The sequence below is a fragment of the Eubalaena glacialis genome, chromosome 19 (genome assembly GCF_028564815.1).
Source record: "Eubalaena glacialis isolate mEubGla1 chromosome 19, mEubGla1.1.hap2.+ XY, whole genome shotgun sequence".
NCBI lineage: Eukaryota > Metazoa > Chordata > Mammalia > Artiodactyla > Balaenidae > Eubalaena > Eubalaena glacialis.
Window position 1 is genome coordinate 55,244,485 of NC_083734.1, and position 27,663 is coordinate 55,272,147.

The 27,663-nt window shown below is 45.3% G+C and overlaps 1 pseudogene; it reads right to left on the bottom strand.

Moving 5' to 3' along the window:
* Positions 1–1,129: 1,129 nt before the first annotated feature.
* Positions 1,130–27,219, bottom strand: LOC133080873 (CDKN2AIP N-terminal-like protein; annotated as a pseudogene).
* Between the last annotated feature and the right edge of the window lie 444 nt (positions 27,220–27,663).

Genomic DNA, 27,663 nt, shown 5'->3' on the forward strand with positions numbered 1-27,663 from the left:
GACGCTGCCAGTGCACAGCACATTTTTGGAACAGTTTCGGAATTTCCTTCAGGGCCAGTTTACCAGCCACACAAGAAAATCATTCATTACTTGATCACACCTTGTTTTTCAACTCAAACCATCATTTTCCAGCTTGATCACCCACCCTGCTTACTAGACTCAGCTAGGGCTGGCTTTTGCCTGTTTGTGAAAATCACATCCACCTTCAAAAGATGGTCCGAGAAAGAGACAACCCAGTGAACAGCAGCACTTACGAGATGGTCTCGCCCCAAAATTGACCTGATCTGATAAGCCTCTAGATGGCAACGGCCAATTTACAAGAAATAGGAACAGAGGAACATGTTAAATAATACCAGGCGGAAATAATCAGCCAAGCATAAATCATGGGAAATACTGCATGACAAACACATTCCTTATCAAAGGACAAAGGAAAAAATAGGGGAAGGGCCACACTATAGATGAAAAGAGATTGAGAAATTTATTGAGCCATACACCTATGATTTGTTTGCTTTTTTATGTAAATATTATACTTCAGTTAAAATTTTTTTCACAGCTAAAAGTACATTGTTGAAAAATCCAAATTGTAAAAATCATCACCTGCCATTATTACATTAACATTTAAATAAACAGGCATTTTTAACAAACATTTAGACACTCAAAACCTGAAAAAAAAAAAGAGGGCAGGATTTATAAATACATAAATACCCACGCATACTTTTAGAATGATAGCTACTGGAAGAATAAGACTTTCTTTTTTTTAATTTATCTAGGCTGCAACAGGTCTTAGTTGCAGCGCGGAATCTTCATTGTGGCATGTGGGATCTTTAGTGGCGGCATGCAGACTCTTAGTTGCGGCATGCATGTGGGATCTAGTTCCCCGACCAGAGATCGAACCCGGGCCCCTTGCATTGGAAGCGTGGAGTCTTACCAACTGGACCACCAAGGATGTCCCAGAATGAGACTTTTTAAAACGCCAATCTAGACAAGATTTTCTTCCATTCCAATGCCTCTTTCCTACACGTTGGTGATACCAAGAGCTTAAGAGAACCATTGTTGTCAATGTCGGCATTCATGCCAGCCTCCTGTCCCAGTCTGCAGCTGATGATGAAAATGTGATGAATCTTCTGCCTTAGCTTTGATGCTTTTTCATTAATTCACTTCTGGTAGTAAACTGTGACTGGTCTGCCACTTCAACGCCATCAGACATTTCCATCACGTTGTCTAAAAGGTCTTTGTTGTAACTGCAACCCAGGAAGAAGTGGTTGGCCCAGACCATGGAGAGGGACAGCAGCTGGCCAGGCAGCGGTAGTTGTTGGGTGGGTCGCGGTAGTCGGACAGGTGACACAGGATGAATTCCATGTGGACCTTCCATTGCTTCTCGCGCTCTAAGTGGGAGAATTGCTCCCTGAAGTTGGTTGCCTGCCACACTCCTGAAAGCAACTCCTCCACCGTGGTGCCTGCCCTTCAATTAAAATTTCTAAAAAAAAAAAACGAAACCCAGATACTTGAGGTAGCAACCAATTGCAATATATGAACTTTATTTCCATCTTGATTTTAATAAAATAGTAAAAGAAACTTTTATGAAACAGGGAAGCTTAAACATTATTAACAATTAATAAATTATTTTTGACAAACAACGAGGTCCGACTATAGCACAGAGAACTATGCAATATCCTGGGATAAACCATAATGGAAAAGAATATTTTTTAAAAGGTATATATATGTATAACTGAATCACTTTGCTGTACGGCAGTAATTAACACAACATTGTAAACCAACTATATGTCAATAAAAAATAAATAAATAAAACATTATTATTAATTGTTTAGGTGGGATAATGGTATTATGGCTAATATTGATATCTCTTAAAGAAGACTTCTCTTTTTAGGAATACACGCTGAAATATTTGGGGGTGAAATGATGTGATCTCTGGGATTAGTGTCGGAATAATCCAGATGGGGAAAGAGAGGAGGAAGGGCCTAGATGAAATAAGGTTGGTTCTAAATTGATCATTGTCTATTATATTCCTCTGCACACTTTTGTATGTACTTGAAGTTACCTATAGGAAAATATTTTTAACAGAAAAGATGGTTTGTCACCACTGAGGATGACAAATCATGGCATAATCACAAATGAGGTATTGAAAAATGTCTCAAGAAAATAAGATACACAAACAGTAATCCCAGGGCCTGACCTGGATCACATGCCCATCCCTGAACCAATCTTTCGATCAGGGGGATCCAGAGCTCTCACTTTGCAGTTCTGGGTCATGTGATCTTAACATCTTTATCAGAGTATAATTGCTTTACATTGCTGTGTTAGTTTCTGCTGTATAACAAAGTGAATCAGCTATACGTATACATATACCCCCACATCCCCTCCCTCTTGCGTCTCCCTCCCACTCTCCCTATCCCACCCCTCTAGGTGGTCACAAAGCACCGAGCTGATCTCCCTGTGCTATGCAGCTACTTCCCACTAGCTATCTGTTTTACATTTAGTAGTTTATATATGTCCATGCTACTCTCTCACTTTGTCCCAGCTTACCCTTCCCCCTCCCCGTGTCCTCAAGTCCATTCTCTACGTCTGCATCTTTATTCCTGTCCTGCCCCTAGGTTCATGAGAACCTTTTTTTTTTTTAGATTCCATATATATGCGTTAGCATATGGTATTTGTTTTTGTCTTTCTGACTTACTTCACTCTGTATGACAGACTCTAAGTCCATCCACCTCACTACAAATAACTCAGTTTCGTTTCTTTTTATGGCTGAGTAATATTCAATTGTATGTATGTACCACGTCTTCTTTATCCATTCATCTGTCGATGGACACTTAGGTTGCTTTTATGTTCTGGCTATTGTAAATAGTGCTGCAATGAACATTGTGGTACATGACTCTTTTTGAATTATGGTTTTCTCAGGGTATATGCCCAGTATTGGGATTGCTAGGTCATATGGTAGTTCTATTTTTAGCTTTTTTAGGAACCTCCATAGTACGAATAGTATCTTTATTTTATTTTTTTTAGAACATTCAAACTTTTTTTTTTAATATATGGCAAAATTTTAAAGTCTGATAATTTTTATTTTTTGGGTTTTTTAAAATTAATTTTTATTGGCGTATAGTTGATTTACAAGGTTGTGTTAGTTTCAGGTGTACAGCAAAGTGAATCGGTTATACATATACATATATCCACTCTTTTTAAAGTTCTTTTCCCATATAGGTCATTATAGAGTATTGAGTAGAGTTCCCTGTGCTGTACAGTAGGTTCTTATTAGTTATCTATTTTATACATAGTAACGTATATATGTCAATCCCAGTCTCCTAATTTATCCCTCCCTCCCCTTTCCCCCTCGGTAACCATAAGTTTGTTTCCTACATCAGTGACTCTATTCCTGTTTTGTAAATAAATCCATTCATACCATTTTTTTAGATTCCACATATAAGTGATATCACATGATATTTGTCTTTCTCTGTCTGACTTACTTCACTCAGTATGACAATCTCCAGGTCCACCCATGTCACTGCAAATGGCATTATTTCATTCTTTTTTTATGGCTGAGTAATATTCCATTGTGTATATATGTACCACATCTTCTTTATCCATTCCTCAGCCAATGGACATTTAGGTTGCTTCCATGTCCTGGCTATTGTAAATAGAGCTGCAATGAACGTTGGGGTGCATGTATCTTTTGGAATTATAGTTTTCTCTAGATATATGCCCAGGAGTGGGACTGCTGGATCATATGGTAGCTCTATTTTTAGTTTTTTAAGGAAACTCCTCACTGTTCTCCATAGTGGCTGTACCAATTTATATTCCCACATGAACAGTATCTTTAAGTAGTATCATTAAGATACATGAACAAATTCCCAAGGCCAGTAATTTGAAGGAAACAATACTCATCTAGATGCATAAGTTATGGTATGTTTGATTGTTTCACAATCAGTTCTAGGGATTTCCCTGGTGGTCCAGAGGTTAAGACTCCGCGATCCCAATGCAGGAGGCCTGGGTTCCATCCCCGGTCAGGGAACTAGATGCCGCATGCCACAACTAGATGCCGCATGCCACAACTAAGATCCCTGTGCCACAACTAAGATCCCGGATGCCGCGACTGAAAGATCCCACATGCCACAACTAAGACCCAGCACAGCCAAGTAAATAAATAAATATTTTAAAATAAAAATAAATAAATAAATAAAATCAGTTCTATTGGGTGTGTATCCAAAATCTATAAGAAACAGTACTGAGCACCACGCTTCAGAGTTAAGCAGAAAGATCCAGCCCTTTTAACACACGTGCATGGAGTTCTTATTATGTGTCAGATGCTGTGTGAGGCATAAAGATGAGCACGTATGGAGGGGGAAGTGGAGACGTGTATCGGGATCAGGTTTGGCTGCCTGTGATCAAAAGCCCAAAGTAAAAGTGCCTTGACAAGATAGAAGTCTGTGTCCCTTGCATGTGAATGGAGTCCAGGGTGGGAATGACACCTCCACCATCACTGTCAATGGCCAACTCCCAAAAGACCACCAGAATGCGGATGCAGGTGGCCTCAGGTCTCATCATCAGGGACATGGGTTCCTTCTGTCTTGCTGCTTTGCCATCATCATGATGTATCCTGTACCTCCGGCAAGTAGGAAGAAAGGCTCAAGAGGATCAAATGTCCTTCCTCGAATGATGCTTCCTTGGAAGCAGTGTGTGGGCGTGCAGTGGCGGGTGTGTGACAAGCAGAGCAAAGGACAGTGCTGCAGCACAGACCACGTGGCTGCTCCTGTCTTCAGCTGCGCACCTGCTCTCTTCCTCAGACAGACTCTCTCTAAGGTCATATTATGAGAGTATCTGAAACACCTTGAGTGAGTCCCTAGCTTGAGGAGCATCTGTGTCCCCTCTTACTTGGTAGATGGAAGCCCTGCCAGGTACTGTGTAAAGGCCATGTATCAGGTGTCTTTGTGATGGAAACGGAGGATTCCCAAGCTCTGGCATCCACAGCAAGACACTCTGGTTCCTTTGGGTTGCTCAGCTGAGTCCCCACTAGGAGCCTGAGTCTGAAGCTGCCGTTCCTGGTGGTCACTCTGGCTGACGACAGGATGCGGCATCTACAGCCTGGACACAGACCCTGTGGCCTGTTACATCTTTCCCAACAGGATTGACCTGAGCTGGGGACACTGTTACTGGTCCCTCCGACCACATCTTCTCCATTGATCTTAGCACAATATGAAGAGTCATCTCAAGGAAAGCACGGGAAGTTGTTGACACCAAGAGGATTGGGTCATTGCAGGAAAGACACTGGGAGACAAGTGATGGTCTTAGCTAAAATTTCAGCCTGCAGAACCCAACCTCTTCCCCACAACAGCGAGATACATAGGAGGTAAGTCTGAATGACCCCTTTGAACATTACTAAGTGGCAGGGTCAATGAAATATTTAGGCTGTGCTGAGAACACCTAGTTCTGATTCTCTGGTAGCCCTACCCACCTTGGCATTTGCACCTTGCACTTTGGCCAGCTACTGGGACGTGTCAGGTCTCTTCCACTTCTGGAAGGGATCACTTACTCATTTGGTAGTAAAAGGGTAAAAGACAGCCTTGCAAGGCATGACAGACTATCCTGACATGGACCAGCTGGCAAAGTTTCCAGCCTGGAAAAGTACGAAAAATATAGGTTACCCTACAGGCACAATTTCTTCATCCTGCTCTGGCAGTCATCCAGTGGTCTTGAGCTAATACCATTGCATCATTCCCAACCTGGGAAAACTTCAGGCCAAGAAACCAGATCTGCAAAAGTTATCATCCAGCCTTACATATTTCTAAAATATTTCATTTCAACCTGGAGAGGCAAAGCTCCCCATATCTTAATTGGTTTCCCCACCTCAGAGTCTTTCCTCTTCCAAGGCACTCTCCATGCTGCTGGCAAAATTCTCTTTCAAACAAACACACACACACACACACACACACTCACTCCTTTGCTCAAAATCTAACACTGACAACAGAGATAAATTTAAGCTTCAAAGCCTGCCATCCGAGGTCTTCTATAAATCTTTCCTTTGTCCAGAATGATTTTAGTTTCATCTCCACTTTATCTGCTCATTTATTCATTCCTTCGTTAACTCAGCAAAAATGTATTCAGCCCCGTAATTTATTCAGACACCATATTTAGCACAGGAGTGTGGGAAGATCCACTTATAAAAACAGATTTTCCTTCAAGGAGCTCAGCCTACTGCATGGGACAGACATGTAAACAGTGACGACCACACAGCCTCTTAAGCTCTGTAACCCCTCCCCAAAGCCTTTCCTTTTCCTCTTCTTCTCCTCTGTGTCTAAGCACTTGACACTTCCACCGTAAGGCACACTGCCTGAAATGAGACTGTAAATGAATTGGGTCTGTCTCTCCCCTCCAGCTGTAAGTTGCTTGGGTCCTGGGATCACATCCACTCATGTTCTTCTGCCTATGCGCTTGGCATTTTCCAGAATCCTATTAAATACTGGTTGGGTTGAAGTGATGAGTCTTCAATTAGGCCTTTATTCTGTGTGCGTTAAACACGTCTCTCCACCCCCTGCACTGAGCTGATGCGTCCTTGGGAGCCGTGCTCTCAGCACCTCACCCCACCCCCCTGTGCTGTCCCCTGTGTCACCAAGCGAGGACATCAAGCTTAGGGAAGCAGCCCAGCTTAAGAGAATTGCTGCCGTGTGCCCTGGAAAGCATAGCACTCATCCAATGAGATTTAGGACAAGAAAGGATGACCTGAGCCCTTTTAGCTTCTGGCTCAGAGGAATAAAAATAGGCAACGCAATCAGACTTTTTTTTGCTTTGTTTCTCTCACAGAATATTGTCCTTGCTTCTCCTACCCTGGTGCAGCTGTGTGGCGCTTTCATAGGCCAGATGGGGACTTAGATTAGCAAGTCAGCAATTCATCCCCGGCTACTCCACCTTGGGTCACACCAGGTAGGGTGGGGTGGCCTCGCACAAGAAAAGGAGCGCTAACAAGGGACAGACCACAGGCCACAGAACAAGGGGGGAACCGGGTGAGGATAAGCAGAGCACCCCAAATTTGATTAGTAAAGCAATTTTCCCAAGGCTAAATATGGACGAGAATATCCTCCACCTCAGTTCTGTGGGCAGAGACTGGACTGCACAAGGAAGAGACGGACAGGACCCGTCAGAGCCCAGAGCTCCCCGTCTTCCTCCTTGACGTGGGTGAAAGACAGGGCCACGTCAGACCCCCAAATCGCCTATCCCCCCAACCGCTTTTTGTCTGTGGGGAGAGTGTTTATTTGGGGTGCATCCCACAACCAGGCATCTTACAGCTCTGCCTCCAGAATATTCTGTGACCTCCTGCTGAGAATCACACATCTGCCCATTTCACACCTGCTGAAAATTCCATCTCCCCTCCCTTCCCACCATGGCAGGGCCTGTGTGCCTGATTGGGCCCCCTCAGTAGCCCAAAACAGATTTTAGGATTTTTCTTTTCTAAAGGGAAAAAAAACAAAACAAAACAAGTTTTCTAAAGTCGGAAGTTGATGGGATTTGGTGTCAGAAAAATGTATCTCACAAGGTTGCTAAGCTGAGATAAGAAAATATTTGTGAAAACACTTTGGAAATGGTTAGGCTGTATGTAAATGCTTCCCACAGCCAGGCATCCTACACAGCTCTGCCTCCGGAATGTTCTCTAAGCATAGATTATTCTCCTGCCTACCCCTGTGGTTGGTTACCAGCATCATCCTCTATCATTTAGATAAGTCCTTCCCCATCTTAAATTTCCCCCAAACGGAAAAATAATATGAAGAGTGTTGTTCAAAAGATCAGTCCTCACTTGAATGGCTGTAAGCACAGACATGCTGAAACAATATGGGGTCTTTCCTGGTAAACCACTTTCCATAATTACGAGCTACATAGGACTTGAAGGGATCAGGGGACGCCTGCAGAGATGGTCATCTTGCTTAGCTGGATACAGCAGTCCCTGCCACCCTCCAAATTCACAAAGCTCACTGGAGCAAACGCCCAAGCGTGAATGCATAACTGATCCTAAAAGGGACGTGCCTGCCAGCCCTGCTCCTGCCGTGACCTCTGACAGGTACTGTGCTCCTGCCAAAGAGTGACCCTCGGCTGCCTCCAGGACACCAGCCAACCTTCTGCCGCTCCCCAGAAACGTGCAACACCCTGATGCAAAACCAGGAAGGAGCCTGCTCGCCCTCACTCCTTACCCCCAGGGACACAAGCTACACCTCTGAACTTTACACAGCAGGTTTACCACCTAGGCTCAGGAAGCACCTGGGGCTGGTGTGTTAGTTTCCTGGGACTGCTGTAACAAATTGCCACAAACCAGGTGGCTTAAAACAATAGAAATTTATTCTCTCACAGTTCTGGAGGAAAAATCAAGGTGCTGGCAGAGCCGTGCTCCCTCCTGAGGCTCTAGGGGAGGTCACTTCCTGCCTCTTCCAGCTTCTCGGGCCCCAGGCATCCCATGTCTTAGGGCTGCATTCATGTCCTCTAGTCTCTGCATCTGCCTTTACCCTGTGTGTCTCTGAATGTCCTTTCTCTATAAGGACACCAGTCTTTGGATTTAGGGCCCCGCCCCCCAAATCCACAATGAGCTCCCCTCCCCTCCAGATCCTCAACTTAACTGTATCTGCAAAGACCCTATTTCCAAATAAGGCCATGTTCCCAGCTACCTGGGGTTAGGACTTGGACACATCTTTTGGGGGCAACCCCCATTCCACCCTCTACAGTTGGTTAGAACCGAAGTCCGGTTGGAGGGAAGGGGGCGCTTCCCGCACGCTCCCCTTTCACTGCATCACCGGTTCAGCCTGAAAGTGAGAAGGTGCTTGCAACCCATGGCGGGGGCCTCCAGGACTCCGAGGGCACGTGCTCTTGCCTAACCCCCAACCAGCGTGGCTTTAAGGAAAGTGAGGCCAAAAGAAGGACAAGGCGGGCCTACAGTCCACTTTAGGGCCCGGGCTCTGAAAGAGCCAGAGAACAAAGACCCTGCTCTCGGGACTTCCCTGGTGGCGCAGTGGTTAAAAATCTGCCTGCCAGTGCAGGGGACACGGGTTCGAGCCTTGGTCAGGGAAGATCCCACATGCCTCGGAGCAGCTAAGCCCACAAGGCACAACTACTGAGCCTGCGCTCTAGAGCCCGTGCTCTGCAACAAGAGAAGCCACTGCAATGAGAAGCCCGCGCACGGCAATGAAGAGCAGCCCCCGCTCACCGCGACTAGAAAAAGCCCGCGCGGAGCAACGAAGACTCAACACAGCCAAATAAATAAATAACAATTAAAAACAAACAAACAAAAAAGACCCTGCTTGGCTCCCGGGGCGGCCTCCGCGGTGGGCGGGCCTTGCTCAGAGGTTCACCAGGCATCTGCAGAGGAGCTCGTCTCCCGGGACCTGCTCGGGCACACAAAGGGCTTCTCTGAGGACCAGCCTCTTGGCAGCTCGGGGGAGCCTTCCAGGAACCCCTGTGATGCTGGCAACCTGGGCTCATTCTACACCCAGGGAAACTGAGGCACAAGGAGGCCTGCTTAATCCCCACAGAGAATTCGGATCTTTGGAGGCAGTGGGTGGTGCCTCTCATCCCATATGGTAACTGAATATGGTACCCTAGTTAAGTTAGTTATGGTTTAATAACAGCCCCCTCTGCTGCACACTGACTGTATTGGCCAGCCTCTAGGCAGGGATCCTACTATAAGAGCCCATTTTATAGGTGGGGCCACCAAGGCACACACACGGTGACTTCCAGGGCAGAGAATGTGACCCTAACACTGTTTGACTCCAACACTCACGGGAGTGTTTCCGTTGCATTAACCTCTCTCTGCAGAGGTTAAACTCATTGTTTCTCCTTTTTGTTCTTTCTTCCAACTCACCAGGTTCAAGACCTGAACGCCCAGATGTCGTGGTGAAATGCCCATCACCCCTAAGCACATAGGCATGTGGATGCCCAGGTGGCATCCGACTGGCAGTGTGGGAGCACCTGATGGACAGAGACACCTGCGAGTCCCCGGACATTCTGCTGAGCTCGCAAACCGGGAACGTATCTGGCCTTAAGATATTTCCATATGACCTCTGTGTTGCAGTCAAATAGGCTTGACTCATACATTCTTTAAATAGCAAGTGGCAATAACCTGTGTGACTTTTTAATGTTCCATTTATTCCTCCATCCACTGATTGTTCTGAGATTTATAATAATGGAGTTCCCAAGCGCCTGGCACATGACGTAATGGAGGCCAAAAAACCCTAATTAAATTCAAGTTTGAGAATGCTGAATGAAATTAAAGGTACCCTTAACTTGGTGAAAATAATAGAAAGGTTTTTGTCCCTTTTCTTTTTCTTTAAATCCACTTATTTTTATGTCCCAGCAGCAAAGACTACGAGGCCAACTGGGGTCTCGATACAAAGCAAAGCTTGCTCTCTGATGGAAGACATTGAACCCTCTGTCTTAGTTTGTGCATCCTTTGCATTACACAGTTTAGCAACTGTACAACAGGCTGAAAGAAACCGATGATTTCTCTGCAGCTGGTTCAAACTTACTGAAAGTGATGCTGAGAAAATTTATGGATGCAGGAAAACCTGACGTACCTCCAAGTGGCTCCTCTTACCCCCACCCTCAGATTTGCAATGCTGGGATCCAAGTCATCTTCAAAACCATTTCATTCAGCTTGGCCAAGCCCTTAAATGTTTAAGAAGCCTCAGATGAATGGATAAAGAAGATGTGATACATATATATGATAGAATATTACTCAGCCATAAAAAAGAATGAGATAATGCCATTTGCAGCAACATGCACGGACCTAGAGATTATCATGCTAAGTGAAGTAAGTCAGAAACAGAAAGACAAATACCATATGATATCACTTATATGTGGAACCTAAAATATGACACAAATGAACTTATCTATGAAACAGAAACAGCCTCACAGACATAAAGAACAGACTTATGGTCACCAAGGGGGAGAGGGGGTGGGGGAGGGATAGTCTGGAAGTTTGGGGTTAGCAGATGCAAACTATTATATATAAAACGGATAAACAATAAGGTCCTACTGTATAGCACTGGGAACTGTATTCAATATCTTGTGATTAAACCATAATGGAAAAGAATATGAAGAAGAATGTATGTACTGTGTCACAGAATCACTTTGCTGTACAGCAGAAATTAACACAACATTGTAAATCAACCATACTTCAATAAAATAAATTTTAAAAAATTTTTAGGGGTTTGAGAAGTCTGCATCAAATAATGTCTGATAAAAGCTTAGCGCTCTTCGTGGTTAAGGACACGCTAAAACTTAATTTTGAGCCATAACACCTTAAGAAAGGAATTTTATTAGCCAAGGCAGGGAGCCCTGGTCAGTCGTCTGGCTCATGTGACCCAACTGATAGACATACCTGAGGAAAGGCCCCATGACTGCCAGCTGGGACTTGTTCGGCTCTTGATGTTCCCAGAGATAAAACAATACCCTGAAGCAGAAAAAGAAGGCTTTTGTTCCAGCTTAGACCGTGATTATTTTCCGTGAAGGAGCAGAAAGATTTCATAAACAGAGGGGACCCATGGACACAGCTCCTGCCAAAGCTCTCACCTGTGGTTCCAACCGCAACAAGAGTGATTTAAAATTTTTAAATATCAATGTAATTTTTTAAATTATAAAATAATATACACTACAGCAGACTGTCTACACCGCATCCACTGCCCATGTCTTCCTTCCCAAGGCCAGACTCTGTTCAGGCGCCCACCCTCCTTCACATGCGGGGGCGGCGGAACTCCAGGGGAAGCTGACCCTGCCCCAGCTCTGGCACACAGACCAGGTAAATCTAAGGCCTCCCCCTTCTCCCAGGGACTGATTTAGGACTGGGCATGTAACCCAATTCTGACCAATGAGACCCACAGGGAAGTCTGCTAGCAGGTTCCGGAAGGGCTCCTGCCGTCTAAAAAGAACACACCGAAAAAGACAGCCCATTTCTGTGTCTGGGCACTGCTGTGTCCACTCTGATTCCTGGGACTGCGACACCTGTGCTGTGCCCACGAGGGGAAGTGGCCTTTGATGGGGATGGGGGGTCCTGGGGCCACAGAGAGTAGAGGTGGAGGGAGCAGAGCAGGTCTTTGGTGACACGTCCCCACCTTGCCTGGGGCTCCCCTTCCTGCTAGACTTCCCGTCATGTGCCCTTGTCAATGTCCACATTGTGCAGTCCAGCTTGAGGAAGGGTTTTCTGTTCCTTGTCGCTAAAAGCAACCTGAGCCCACACTTGTTTTAGAAACGTGTTGAAATGCAGAAATGCATAAAGAGGAAAATAAAAATCACCAATCCTCCCACCATCCAGTAACAACCATAATTTATGTTTTGTTGCTTTTCCATCACCTGTGGTGGTGCTAATTGTGATATATAACTACAGAAGGCATACACTTGCTTTTTGTAAAAAATTCAGAGAGAACAACAGTTGAATACAGAAATAGCCGCTGTAACCCCAGCCCTTCAGTGACGGACTCTTGGCAGTTTGTCATCTCTTATGGAAATTTCCCCCACAATGCCAGTGTTTTCTAATGTAATTGCTGTTCCTGAAGGATGAATTGCTCACCTAACCTCTTGAGCCCATACACAGGTAAACTGTAGTGTGACTCAGACTAGCAGAACGTCTGGGCTGTGAGAGCCGGAAGCCGGGAGGAGTAAAAGGAACGGGGGAAGGAGTTTCCCCTCCTTTCTGCAAGCAGGGCTGGCCTGGGCAGAGAAACAAAGTGGAGAGATCCTGGGCCTCGAGCACAAAGGATCTGGGTTCAAAGTCCTAATTCACTGTGGAAGGCTTTGTGACCTTGGGCAGGTCCCTTAACCATTCTGAGCCTATTTTCTCAGCTGTAAAATCGGCATAGTAATGCCTGACAGAGTTGTAAGGGTTGGAGATAATGCACGTGGTACAGATGCAATAAATGGTAGCCATTATTCAAAATATTTGCCAACTTCCCATTTCTCTTTCTGGACTCTTCTACTACATCCTGAACGTCTCTTCCCACCCCCCACCCCCCATCCCACTGCACCACCCACAGCTGTCTTTGCTCCATCTGTATTAGCCAGGGGGTTCTTAGTTGCAGACAATAGGATCCACTCTAGCTAGCTCAAGCCAGAGGGGGTTTCTGAAGGGCCAGAGGGCTCACGGAATTGCTGGGCAGACCAGAGCTGCAAGCACTAGGCAGGCTTCCAGGAACAACCGACTCCCCGAGTCACCCTGGCTCACCAAGGGAGCTGCCACCTCACCAGGATCAGGAAGCTGCCAAGTCCGCTTGGTCTCCAGAACCGGGCTCCCTCTGCCACGATCCATGCCAACAAAATGATGCCCTGTTTCCTGTCTCTGTCTCCACGTGTCAGTCCTGAGTCAGAATCCCCTGCAGGAGCATGTGATTAGTTGAATCTAAATCGCACATCTGAACCCCAGTAGGTTTTATATTTCTGCATTAGAAAGGGGATACCTACAGTCTGGAAATCTGATTATGGTCAGTATGTGGAGAGAAGTCTCAAAACCTTGGGGGCAGCCTCAGATTCTGGGTGGGGAGCAGGCCAAGGACACATGCTCAGAAGTGCTGTACCTCTGTCCTTGTCCCTCGGAGATGGCATTGTGAGATGCTCCAGTTACATCCTTGGCTGAGCTCATATGTGAGAGGCAAAGCCAGGTGATTCAACATCCATCCCTAGGGACAGTGTTTAATGGGTCCTTCAACTTGCACTTTTAAGAAGATGTTTAGGATGTGGTGTTCAGGACATGCTCCCCCGCAATACTGCCCCTTGGTATATTAAACATTTTAAGCTGAAGGAGTTTGAGAAAATGGCAGAAGCAGGAAGTTCACACTGACCTTCCCCTCCTTCTCCCCTGAAACAGGTCATAAAACCCTTATGGAAGAGGTGCCCACCCTAGACCCAGAGGAAAGGAGCATCCTTACCTCCTAAGACAAAGGGACACCAGGAAGAATCCAAATGGGCCTTGCAAAGTTTCCACCAGTTTGCTACACTCACTTCATACTCTTTGACCTATCATATTCCTCCATGACTGTCCACCCCATCAAATCTAGCAAGAAATACTCAGGTTTAACTGTTTCTTTGGGTCTTCATTTCTGTAGGAAGGCTCCCGTGACACATAAAATTGACATTACATACATTTGTATGCTTTTATCCTGTTCATCCATCTTTGTCAGTTTAATTTTCAGACCCAGCCAGGGACCCTAAGAGAGTCAAAGAAAACTTTTTCCTTCCTTACATTTGTCAACTCTAATCTCCGATTCATGACATTGTGGGCAGTATAACAAATGAGTTGAAATTGTTTTCGGTGCAGTGAAGGAAAATATTATGAGTAAGGGCAAATGCAGCCTGAGGGTCAGAGCAGCGTGTAAAAGTCCTCATGATCAGAGTTTTGAAATTTTTCCTGCTTTTTTTTTTTTTTGGCCACGCCCCACAGCATGTGGGATCTTAGTTCCCCGACCAGGGATCAAACCCATGGCCCCTGCATTGGAAGTGTGGAGTGTTAACCACCGGACTGCCAGTGAAATCCTGTTCCTGCTTTTTTAAGCTGCTGCCTTTTCTCTGGAAAACTGGATCAGAACATATTTGTACAGGCTCTGATTTTTCTAATAATTACAGCCTTTGCTCCCAGAGAGATGAGAGCCGGTAGGTGTGAGCACAGGCTGGCTAATGTAATCCAGGGATTACACACGTGATAGGAGTGTGAACTGCTGGAGTGTAACAGCCCTTCGAGACAAGCCAGACCGCGGCCCTCTTCTTAGAGATGAAGACACTATTCATTGTCTGCGATTGTAGATGATATTTTGCATTCACTTATCATAAACGATTTCATCGAATATTGACTCGTTTTTCTGACGGGCGGATAAAAGGAAATGCTGCCTCTTGTCCTGCCAGAGAGTTGGCATCCTCGACAACAACGCAGACTGCTCTCCCACAGGGATACCAGCTCCTTTATGAGGTTTTCCTCCAGCTGATGCAGTGATTTGAGAGTCATCCTTTCAACTCCTGAAAGAAGCGGCTATTTGTTCCTGGGTAGGACAGAAGCCTGAAATTCACTCATAACCCCTAAGGAAAGGCGGCCTAGTGATCATCTAAACTATTTTTCTTCCCCCGTCGCTGCATGCAGAGGTAGCTCTTGGGACCCTGCTTAGGAAGGCAGCAAAGCCAGGGCTTCCTTCATCTTGTTGAAGATGATGGGATGGTTACTGGAAGATACTAGTTATTTCTTTCTTGTTCTAAACCCCCTGGTATTACATTGCCAGTCAAAGCCTGTGCTCCCTGCATAATAAGATAGGAATGCTGTGCAGAGACGATGCTAATGGCAGGTAAATATAGATGGCAGCTTCTAGGTGCATGTGTGCCTGCACAAACACTAGAACAATTACGGGAAGAAGCCTTCCACGCTGCATGGTTATAACCTTGACTTTAGGAAAGCATGAACTTTTCTGGCTGGGCCCAGGGCTCTCCTTCTGTTAAATGGCATTCCTGGACGGGCAGCTGGAAATGCTCTGTCCTTTGTTACCCTTTGGACTTGGTGGCGCCCGGGATGTTATTACGTAACAGAAAAGTGTCTTTTGTCACTCGGAAATGTGTGGGGCTCAAAGGACAGTCCTACATGGGTGGAGATTAATAGGCCTCATTAATTAGTCACATTCCTTCCCTTCTCCATCCTTTATAATTAGGGCGTCAGACATCCCTGTTGGCCTGAGATAGTCTCAGTTGATGCCTACGGACTCAAGGTTATTATCAATAACATCCCCTTTCACTTTCAGAAGTGACCTGGTTGGGTGATAAATTTTTATTTTAATTTAATTTAATTTTTTAATTGAAGTATAGTTAATGTACAGTGTTGTGTTCGTTTCAGTGTACAGTAAAGTGATTCAGTTATACATATATACAAGAATCTTTTTCAGATTCTTTTCCATTATAGGTTATTTCAAGATGGTGAATATAGTTCCCTGTGCTATACAGTAGGTCCTTGTTCTTGATCTATGGGTGATAAATTTTTTTTTTTTTTGGCCATGCCACACAGCATGTGGGATCTTAGTTCCCCAACCAGTGATCGAATCCTTGCCCCCTGCGGTGGAAGCTCGGAGTCTTAACTACTGGACTGCCAGGGAAGTGGGTGATAAATTTTAAGATCACTGATTTGTAATCCTTAAGGAGAAGGAGGGAGACAACACCGTTTTGTAGGTGTGGACCCCCTGAGAGCCAGCCTGGGTAAGAGGGCTTTAGGTTGAAGAAAGAATAGGGAGAAGCAGCTTTTCCAAACCCTTCTAAAGAGCTGTCTGTTGTACCCATCCTCAATGGCTCTAAGTGGCCACATACCCCCAGCTTCTGGGGCATTGGGGTGATCAAACTAAGCCAGGGAGACCTGTTGGCCTAGGCAGTATGGCCAGACTGGAAAAATCAAATGGTTCCTGCCATCCAGTTGACCCTGGAGCTGACCAAGGTGAAATGGTCACCTTGCTGCTGGCCTCCAAGCCTAAGGTCATAGTTCAAGAGAATGTCAGAACTAGGCTTGTGCGGGGGGTGCTGGCCATCTGTGGGGCTTGTCTTGTTTGTAGGGTCTTCTCCCCGTGCTGGGTTGTTTCAGGGCCCATTGTAAAAAGCCAAATCATTCCCCGCTCTACAAAGATTCTCACCTAGAGTGATGAGAATGAAGGGGGAAGGACTGGGTGATAGCCTTAAGGGAGTCTCAAAGATCTGATGCCCCCAAACTAAACTCTTTCCCTCCAATCCACTGGGATGAAGGACTTTCTAATCCCTCAGCCCTTCCGAATGTGTCTTCCTGCAAGAGGTGGCCAGTGCCAATAGGGGGCTGAGTTTTCTTGGGCAATCTGTTGGTGACAGGCCAACTCCATGGGGAAAATTCTCATCTAGGGCTTGATCTTGAAGTTACTCTCTAATTCATCAGCTCTGTGTAAAAGCTATAGAGCACATCGACCACCATTAGGCTGTCAAAACATTCATTCAGCTGATGAGAATAGCTTAGGGCTTTTAAAATTACCAGTCTTTTGCGAAGATGTTGGTTGGGTTTCTGCATGCACCCAAAAAGTGCCTTTGCATAGAGATTATTTCAGTAGCATTTACTGCAGAAAATAAAGACTGGAGACTGTCGGCTAGATGACATTCCACAGACCCAGAGATAACCAACTGTGGCACAAGAAAAGGATGCTCAAGATTTAATTTTGTAAAGATGGGGTGTTGGCCTGGAATCACGTTCCAAAAATTCCTCCTACCCGCAGACCAGCTCCCATCACACCCACAGCATTCGAGATGAGGTGGGGTGAGAAATTCTACAGTAGGCTACTGAGTATCCTGCCGGGCACCTCCTCTGCGGAAAAGTCTGTGAAATTCTAAGATTGTTCGAACATGCCATTACTGATAAAAACGTCCTTTCAAATCCCAAGTCAAAACTCCTGACTTTTAAGCAAATTTATGCCTATGCTAGTTTTCAAACTCGTAAAGCACAATATGGAAACAATGATAAAAATATGAGATTTTAGTTTTACTGTGTCCCGGGAGCCAAGGGCTGAAAACCTGGTCCATGGTGCCATCTGAGGACTTGCTGTCCCAGGACCACACGCCTCTCTAGGACTTTGAGCTTCTTCCACCTGGAATGTCTCTTTTCCCCATCTCTGCCCTCTGAAATCCCATCCCATCCATCAGATGTAAAGGTCAGAATTCATTCCTCCTTCCTCTGGGTTCTGGATCTGGTTTTGCTCACACCATTATTAAAGCTCTCATAAGACTACGCCTTGGATAGAGACCCCTCACACATCCCATCCAGCAGCCAGAGCCCGAAACAGCCATGCGAATTTTTGTAACATTTCAAAATATGTGAGTCAAAACTTTTCACTCCTTTCTTTTCATTTTCTTTACCACACAATGAACTGACTTCAAAACAGGCCTTGTTAAAGAGGATTTTAAATATAAGTGTTGCTTGATTCTGACAAGTACTCTTAGATCCTTGGAAAACATCTCCCACGACCTCTCCCGTTGCTGATTTTGTTCCTTTTCATTTAGGAGACAGTGATTTGTTTTCTGGGTTGTAAAAGCAAGAGAACACGCTGCTTTGGTTGCAGTAACTCACGGGGTAGTCAGAGCAAAATGTCCCTTTACTTGGAGGTGGGTGGCATCTGGCTTTAGCCACCCAGAGTGAAGGCCCCAAGACCCCCTTCTCCCCGCCCATACACACCCCCAGCCAAGAGCAAGGGTCTGTCTGATCCCAAAAGGGCCTGAAACAAGTGGAGTCATTGGTGAAAACACCTTGAGCCCAAACTTAGCTGCCACTGGCAAACGCAAAGGACAAACAGCATCTGCAGATGCTCTCAGCCTGACTGTTCCCGATGTAAAGACCCCACATTTGAGTTTACCAGTTCATTTGAAACTGGTGGAGGGTCAGACCCAGAAAGGAGCTGGCAGGGGGCAGTCTTCTGGAGTGAATGATTAAAATAAGTGGCTAAAACTCTGCTCAATATTATGTAATAACCTAAATGAGAGAAGATTTTGAAAAAGAATAGATACATGTATGTGTATAACTGAATCACTTTGCTGTACACCTGAAAGTAACACAACGTTGTTAATCAACTATACCCCAATATAAAATAAAAATTAAAAAATAAATCAATAAAATAAAATAAGTAGCTAAAGATAAAACAAGAGTACAGCTCTGTGCCTGCGAAGTGAGAGGACCTGTGATCCTGCGGTTGATGGCCTTGAGCCCCCAGAAGATGCTCCGGGGACCCCATGTTTTGTTTGAAGTTTGTGCCTGACTCTTGAATCATGAGGGATGGGGGTGGGGGAGTGACTCTTAGGATCTCTAAGATAATGACTTTTATCACAGATACCCAGGTGGCCACACAAATAGTGTCGTGAAAAAGATGTCACTTAGGCAGAGGCGGCAGGCTGGGCTTTTGCATCTCTTTTCCACCCAGGGCGACCTTTACTGATCTTATTTGCACCCACATTTAGCAGCCGGGATCTCTCTCCCGAGACCAGAAGGCGTGTGCCTGGGAGTATGTTAGGCCTGTGAGTAGGGTAAGAGGCTGTGTTTATTATATCAGAGTTGGGAGCAACTATGGCAGAAAACACATTAAGACACAGTAAGAACTCGTGTCTCAGGTGTAACTCCTTGGGAAGCATGAAGCCTTAAGGGTCTTCTTCACTTGTGAATTGTTGTTTGTCCCAAAGGTGGTGATAACCTCAGACTGGCGGTATTTCAGGGGCAGGTGATCAGGGAGACAAACTTATCTCGGTTGGCATTTCTTAACTTGTTCTTTATCGAGTCTGTGGCTGCAGATTCGTTTTGGGGTGCATTCAGCCTGTGACCCAGAAAGTACCCAAGAGAGGAGGGCTGGCAAGGAAGGCAAAGGGGTGACTTGGAAGAAACCCATGCCAACTTCACACTCTCAGTGGTTCTGTGGGCAGAGGACGTGCTACCCCTCACAGACCCTGGGAAGGTGACCAGGCAACCTCCTGCGGAAACGAATGTTAAGGTACCGCTGGCAAGTTTCCAATATTCCATCCCCAAAATGTAATTTGCTTGTTTCACATATTTTCAAAATTCCATAGTAAAGCATCCTTTTACTTCAAATTTTCAACTTTAAAGTTTGATCAAAATTTTAAGCAGAAAAGCTGTTTTTCTGGATAAGAAGATTACTCTGTGTGCCTGGAAGGAACAGAGAGTCTCCAAGGGCAGTGATCTGCTCAAGGCTTAGGTACTTTTTTTTTTTCTTCTTATTTATTATTATTTCTTCTTTTTTTTAAATGGAAGTATAGTTGATTTACAACATTTTAGGTGTACAGCAAGATTATATATATATATTTATATGTGTATATAAATATATATATATTTATATATATAAGTATATAAATATACATATTTTATATATATATATAAATATATATATATAGTGCTTTTTGTTTCATCCTTTAGAACATTGACATCTCGGGTACACTATTACCTGCCCAGGACTGTGCTGGCCAGGAGGCTGACCACACCTTGGAAAGACACCATCCATATAGACAACTGAGATTTAATTCTTCTCATCTCAGAAGCAGTATGTGTATTCCCAGGAAAACTTCTGAAGATACAGATAAGGAAATTAGCATTCTTAACTTTGTATTGTACGCTTGTGGTTGGCAGCAGGATGGCCCCCAAAGATGTCCACATCTAAAACCAGAACCTGTGAATATGTTAGATCACATGGCAAAGCGGAATGAAAGCTGCAGATGGAATTAAGGGTGCTAATCAGAGAAAAAAAGGAGATTAGTCTGGGTTACCCAAGTGGCCCAATGTAAGCACAAGGGTCCTGCCTTCGGCTTGATTTCAGCTCAGTGAGAGCTCAGCCACACTTCTGACCTCCAGGACTGTAAGACAATACATTTGTGTTGCTTTAGGCCACTAACTTTGTGGTAACTTGTCACAGCAGCTACAGGAAATGAATACCGTGCCCCTCCTCCCAGGTTTTTTTCTTTGCATGTGTATTTTGAACCCCCCGAAATAGGACCATACTGTACATAATATTTTCAGGTAATCTTTTATTGAAGTACAGCAACAAAACAGAGAATCACACATCCCCAGCATACAGCTGGACATCACAAAGAGAAAACACCTGTGTGGCTACAGCCCCAGTCAAGAACTCTATCACGATTGCCCCCCGGAAGCCCCCTTATTCTGTTCCCAGTCACCCCCTCCCCAAAGGCAATCCCCTCTTGACTTCTACACATAGCCTAGCTTTCCTGCTCATGGACTTTATAAATGAAACCACATGGTATGCACACAATGTTTTCTTTTTTATTGAGGTATAGCTTACACATACTGAAAAGCACAAATTTTAGATCTGTTTTCACACATGCAGACACTCAATTAACAGCCCTGTGAATCAAGATAAGGAGCATTTCCTGTCCCCAAAGCTCCCTTTCCTCTGCTCAGCACATATATCCCTCCCCCAAATAACCAGTTTGCTGATCTCTATCACCATAGAATTACTTTTGCCTGATCTGGGGCTTTGTGGATATAAGTGGAATCATGCAATATGCTGAAACCTGTTTTCTTCCTCACTCATTAAATTATCATAAGCACCTTTCCACCGTACAGCTGGACCATCATTAGTTTAATCAATTTCCCCCTTTTGTGTATGGTTGCTTCCAGTTTGGGGATAATTTTAAGAATTAAATATCAAAGATGCATCAGGCTTCTTTTATTCATAGAGGCAGGTGGACCAGGGATGAAAATCCTCCCCCACACAGCCTTCTAGCTGAGTCCTCACACATCATTATCACCCTTTTCCCAGAGTCACTTCCTTAACTGATCCCTCAAGACCCAGGCTCTCTGGAGGACACTGAGGACCGTCCCTGCTGAAACAATTGTTTTCTTACAGTCCAACGATACCGGCCACTTCCTCTCCCTGCAACCCGGCAACCTCTTGGAGCTCAGTCAACTGTCTAATTACTCCAGCCAAAGAGCCACTGTTCAGAGCCTCGTGTTCTAGACAGGAAAGAATGTTCCTCAGTGAATAAGTCCACACCTCTATTCTGGGTAACACAGCAAAAGTTAAAACGAAGCAGTTGTCCTGCAGTTGGTTCCAAGTATTATGTTGTTTGCACAGAAAGCACGGAATCGAGAAGCACAGGGGAGCCCAGAGTATTCCAAGGAAAATGTTTGCAGGCTGACAAATTATGACGCCGCTTTCCAAAAATGTGCATATAGGATATTGGCATTTTCTGCATTTAGTTAATGTAGTAGATAACAATCTGTTCAACTGGAGTGAAACTGGGGGCTCTGATGACTGAAAATGAGTAGGTACTAAGCACTTGTGGATTATTTTGTTCCTTTTAGACTATATGGAACAGTACATGCTTCCAATGCCAGGCACAAAAAACAAACGGTACAGAAGGGAGATAGAAAGTAGACCTTAAGGGACTTCCCTGGCGTCCAGTGGTTAAGACTCCGCACTTCCACTGCAGGGGGCATAGGTTCAATCCCTGGTCAGGGAAGTAAAACCCAGCATGCCGCATGGCGCGGCCCGGGGAAAAAAAAGAAAAAAAGTAGACCTTTAACAGTTAGTTTCGGTTCGTTCCTTTAAGAGGGAGGCAGTTAGAAAATCTGATTAAACATCCTTTACTCCTGTGTCATCAGGAGTTTTTTCTTGAGATGACCATGGTTTTAGCAGAACTGAGATGAAACATCATTCAGAACATGAAACGTCACGTTTATACAATCATCTTATAAAACCGGGTCCCCTCCCTCTGGGCCCCTGTTTCCTTTACCTGCGGGAGTGTGTGGGGTGGAGGGGGTAGAAGACAATGACAGAAATGTCAACCCCAAATTGTCCTGTGCAGAGGCTGTGGAATGGAAGCCAACAGCAAAGGGCCTTTGTCAAAGGGACTTTCGGGTGTCGCTGGCAGAGCTAGTGGGCTCCAAGGTAAGGCTTAAACAACAACCTGAACATTTACATGTGTAAAACCTTTAGAAACACTGTGGAATAAGTCCGATGTCAGCAACAGCTAAAACCAGCGCCTTGGGAATTCCCTGGCGGTCCAGTGGTTAGGGCTCCACGCTTTCACTGGCAAGGGTGCGGGTTCGATCCCTGGATCCTGCAAGCCAAGCAGAGCAGCCAAAAAAAAAAAAAAAAAAAAAAGACCGTCCCCTTTAAGTCACTGGGGTCACCCCCCCACCCCAGGTCTGAGCAAGCCCAGGGTCATGATTCATTCTCCCTTCCCTGTCCCTTTTCCCATGTGTGCAGAGGGGAGGGTGTGCTGGTCTGGTCCTCACAGCGTCCACTCCTCTTTTCCTGTCTCTTGGACTCAGTCAATCTCCCTCTCTCTCTCCTTCTATGGCTTCAACTTCGTTAACTGGGCCTAACAGAAAATGGAAATATTGATATATAATAGATATTTTGTACTTAAAATACTGTTAATACTTTTATATTTTGTTGGCTTAAAACCAAATGAATGAGACTCTCTCTTCACTTTGCATGGCGGTGGGAGTTGGGCACGGCCCACCTTCAAGCTCCAAGTTCACCAGCTGCCTGCCGGGCTGTCCCTGCGTCCCTGGCCCTCTCTCTCTACGAAGTAGAGAAAAGAATCGTCCGGCTTCAGAAACCTGTTCCCAGGAGTAAATGAGATGCAGGTGCCACGCTGAGCCTGTTGTCCGACGTGGGCTAGGTGGTCCTTAGGTGGAAGCTATTTTAGGTTCATAGGTCTTGGTTCCTTCCCCTGTGTGTCTACAGCGTGGTTGGCTGAATAAATAAGATTCTTCATCCCTGCCCCAGAATCTGAAGTCATTAAAACCACACACAGAGCAGCTGTTTCCCCCCAGTTCGTAAGCAATTCCCTGATGGTAAATTGCATGCCTAGGGGAACAAATGAACTTTTAGGTGACGCACAAGTCCCTGGCCTTGCGCAGAGTGGAACTCTGTTGTCACACAAGGACTCACGGGTGTGTCAGATGTCAGAGGTGAGGTCACAGCAAGGGGACACTCAGGACTGGGGCCCCGAGCCTGACACCTCCTGCCTCTAGAGCAGATCTGAGTCATTTCAATTTCCTCTTACTTGGGAAGAGGGAAGTAGAGGGTGATTTCCTTGATTTGTACCAAAATTAGAAAAGACAAAGGCAGGTGAACGGATCCAGAATAAGAGTTTTGTTATTGTTTTATTTTCTGAACTCCCCCTTATAGGCCTAAAAGCAGAACTTCCCAAAATAATTCAACAGTCACAAATCCTCTCCCCAGGCTGGGATCACAACTTGGGAAGACTCCTCTCTCTGGAGAGACACCCACACCCAGATGAAAATTCCCCAAACAGACATAAAACTACCATAACGCCCATCTATTCTCCTAAAGCGCCATTTATCTTTCCTAAAAGTCCTTTGCTTTCCCATAATTGTCCTTCTTCCCCTCCCGTGCCACTTCCCTTATTAAGATGGTTTATAAACCCCCAATTCTAACCACCTCCTTGAATCACATTTTTCATGAACTCCTGCAGACCTGTGTGAATTTTTAAAATCTGTCTTTTCTTTTGCTAAACTGTCTTTTGCAGGCCCCCAATTAACAGACCTAAGAAGGTAGAAGAAACATTTTTCCTCCCTGACACTGGAGTCCACGTCTTTACTGTTAAATGTTAGAAAAAAAAAATACTCAAAACCCTTGTTAGAGATGGTAAGGAGAACTGATTCCAGACTATCACAGTGGGAATGGGACCACTGCAGTGAGATTTTACAATGGGGGAGAGAGACTGGACTCAACTCGGAATACACTGTGGGCAAGTGGAAACTTATGGAAAATTACTAAGAGGAAACATCAGGAGTAAAGGGGGTTCTGGCTGAAGTGTCCTAACAGGATTCTTGCTGAAGGCAAACTAGGGGGCTTCAGACATCACCTGGGGGATGGTAGAGGGTGAGGAACCTGATCAGTTATCGGGAGTGGGGGGTTAGGGTTTAAACTGACCCAGCGGGGCTCTTGCTAAAACTAGATTTTACAGGGAGGTGCACAGATGGACCTAAGGGAAGGTCCAGGAGTCTGAGTAAAGTTCGGTCAAGCAAAGAATCTTTGTCATAAACTTACGCTCATTTAGTCCTTTTGAGGTTAATTTGAATGTTCTCTAAAAAGAAGATATTATATAATATGATGAAAAGAGAAAAGATACTATATAATGGAAAGAGGATGGTAAGCATAATTTATTACAGGCCTAGTAGGTCCTATGCGCTTTGCAGATGTCACCTCCTTGAGCCTCTCATGTTACAAGGGGGACATGGGCTCAGTGAGGGCCAGCTCCTGCCCAGGGTCCCGGGTTAGTGCCCGCTTGTCACTCACAAACATGGACTGCACCCTCAGGCACTGTGCCAGGCACTGGGGATAGAGAGGTGAACAAGACAGTCTCCACAGCCCTGGGACAGACCAGCTGGCTGCGGAAAGACCCCCTCAAAGAGTAAAGCACACGGGGCTTCCCTAGTGGCTCAGTGGTTGAGAATCTGCCTGCCAATGCAGGGGACACGGGTTCGAGCCCTGGTCTGGGAAGATCCCACATGCCGCGGAGCAACTAGGCCCGTGAGCCACAACTCCTGAGCCTGCGCGTCTGGAGCCCGTGCTCTGCAACAAGAGAGGCCGCGACAGTGAGAGGCCCGCGCACCGCGATGAAGAGTGGCCCTCACTTGCCGCAACTAGAAAAAGCCCTTGCACAGAAACGAAGACCCAACACGGCCAAAAATTAATTAATTAATTAATTATTTAAAAATAGGCTTTAAAAAAAAAAAAGAAGCAGGTTGGGGGCAAGTGGAGGGAAGGGTGGCTGGGTGGGAGAGGAGGTCAGAGAAGGTTTTAGCTGGGCTCACCCCAAAGTTCAGGGGCCTGGGAGAGGGAGGGAGACTTAACCAAAGTCTCACTAATGAGCACTTTGTTCCCACTGATCAATGGGACAAGCTGTTCAGTTCGTCACTTGTGGGGCCAGAAGGGGAAACTGGAGGGTCCGTGACAGACCCTGACACCAGGCAAACGGGGGGTCGGGGGGGGACATGGATAAGTCTGCTCTAACTCCGTGGCATTAAATCTGTCACCAGAAACACAAAATGGGTGGAGGGGGTGTTTCTGAACCATCGCTGTTTTTCAGGAGCTCAGTCCCCCCTTTTGTTCAAGATGGAGTCATAAATGTCCTGAGGGGGTGAACAGGATCGAAGACAGTCTCCGGCCCAGTCAGAGCCCGTTCAGCCCAGTGACGAAGCCAAAAGCATCCTTAAAGGGGGCGTTGAAAAATCATTTGGGTTTCACTGAATGATGGTTGACAGAAAAAATGAAGAACCGCCAGCCATAGTTTGAATTTCAGATGACACATTTCTATAGTATAGGCATGGCCTGTATAATATTTAGGACTCACTTATACTTAAAAAAAAAAAATCATCGTTTGCCTGAAATTTCACTGTGTGTCCTGTATTTTTACTTGCTAACTCTGACAACCCTGCACTGAGTGGGTGCCTCAAAGTTACCCTAAAAACACTTTTTAGCTTCTCTTTCCTGACATCGGTCTCAGCACCGTAGCTTCTCCCTACACCCACTCCCACACACCCCAGCTCTCACCAAGCACTCCAGGCCCCCGGCTCCCTCTGTGTTCTCTGAACCCCTGGACCCTCCTTCTCAGCCCTTTCTCTGTAATCAATTCAGCCTCTGACCTTGTAGAGGAGCAGAATTTGCCCCCCCCAAAAAAGTTGTCTCTTTGGCATGAGGATTAATTTAGGCTGATTACTTTTAAGAAACAGAAGACTCAAAGTTTTTATTTCCTTCCCCCTAACTGCCCGAAAGAATTTAGATAAAGGGCCTGAGGTATCACCAGAGGTATCTGCAAAGAATATGGGGAAATTCGACAGGGCCTGAAGGTCAGAGTCGACGCTGTGTCACATTGTCTCTGCGGCCCAGCAAACGTTTGTTCACCAAACATTTGCTTTCCCGTCTCCAGGTGAATTGCCTTCCTCCCCTTTGAAGTCCCAAACCCTTACCCCCAGCATCCACTTTTGTCTCTAGCTGAAAATGGTATTTAAGGTGAGGGTTTTGGCGATTTTGGCGAGTTACTCAGTCTTCCTGGGTCTTTCCCATGTATACGTGTTATTAAACTTTTGTGTGATTTCTCTCCTGTTAATCTGTCTCCTGTCACTTTCATTCTTGGACCAGCCAGAAGAACCTAGAATGGCAGAGGAAAATTTCTTCCTCCTCCACAGCCACTGCCCTGAGGATGAAAAGTCCCAGCTTCTCAGAAAGGTGGGAGATTTTGTTTTGAATGATATTTCCCCAACGTGTGACTCCAGATTTTTTAAGCAAACAGCAAGGAAGACTTTGGGTGTTTATCATTACCTCTTGCTGCACCTGCATAAGTAAGAGGCCTCACAGAACCCAGTTTACATACTCTAAGAGACCCAGGGGCATAGACTATAAGAAATTGCTACCACTACAGACTGTGCTGGGAAATTCTTCCCCAATACAGAATGCTGGCTCAAAGGAATAACATCGATGTGTATAAATACTGCCAGTAATCACAACTGTGCTTGTGTCATACACTACAGTTAAATCCACCATCCATCCGTGAGAAATGTGCAAAGCGACTAACAACACCCTCCCTCACTCCTCAAAGTGTGGTCCCCAGACTGGCAGCACCTGGGAGCTAGTGAGAAAGGCAGAGTCCCAGGCCCGCCCCAGACCTACCTGCAACTCCAGACTGCATCCGATAAACCTGCAGGGGATTTATGCACATTGTTTCGGTAGCACTGAACTAGGACACTTTCATTTTTGTTCCTAGAACAAAAACACAACTAGATGGCCCTTCTTGACCAAGTCAGGTATTTAACCAAAACAGGTATGATGCCCAGGCCAAAAAGAGGGACTATAGTCCCTCTTTCTTATTAGCCTGGTATAATTCATATCTTCCTTCGGGGAAGAGATTGGCATCCCTGATAAAATTCTTAAGGAGTTATCTGGGAAACCAATTACCTACCCACCCAACTGACTGTCAGGACCGTTAGCCATTGATTCTTACTGTATTTAGCCTGACAGTGATATTTTCTTATAAAATATACCTACCTAAAAATGAACTTCTGTTTTTTTTAAATTGAAGTATAGTTGATTTACAATGTTGTGTTAATTACTGCTGTATAGGAAAGTGATTCAGTTATATATACATTCTGTTTTTTAATATTCT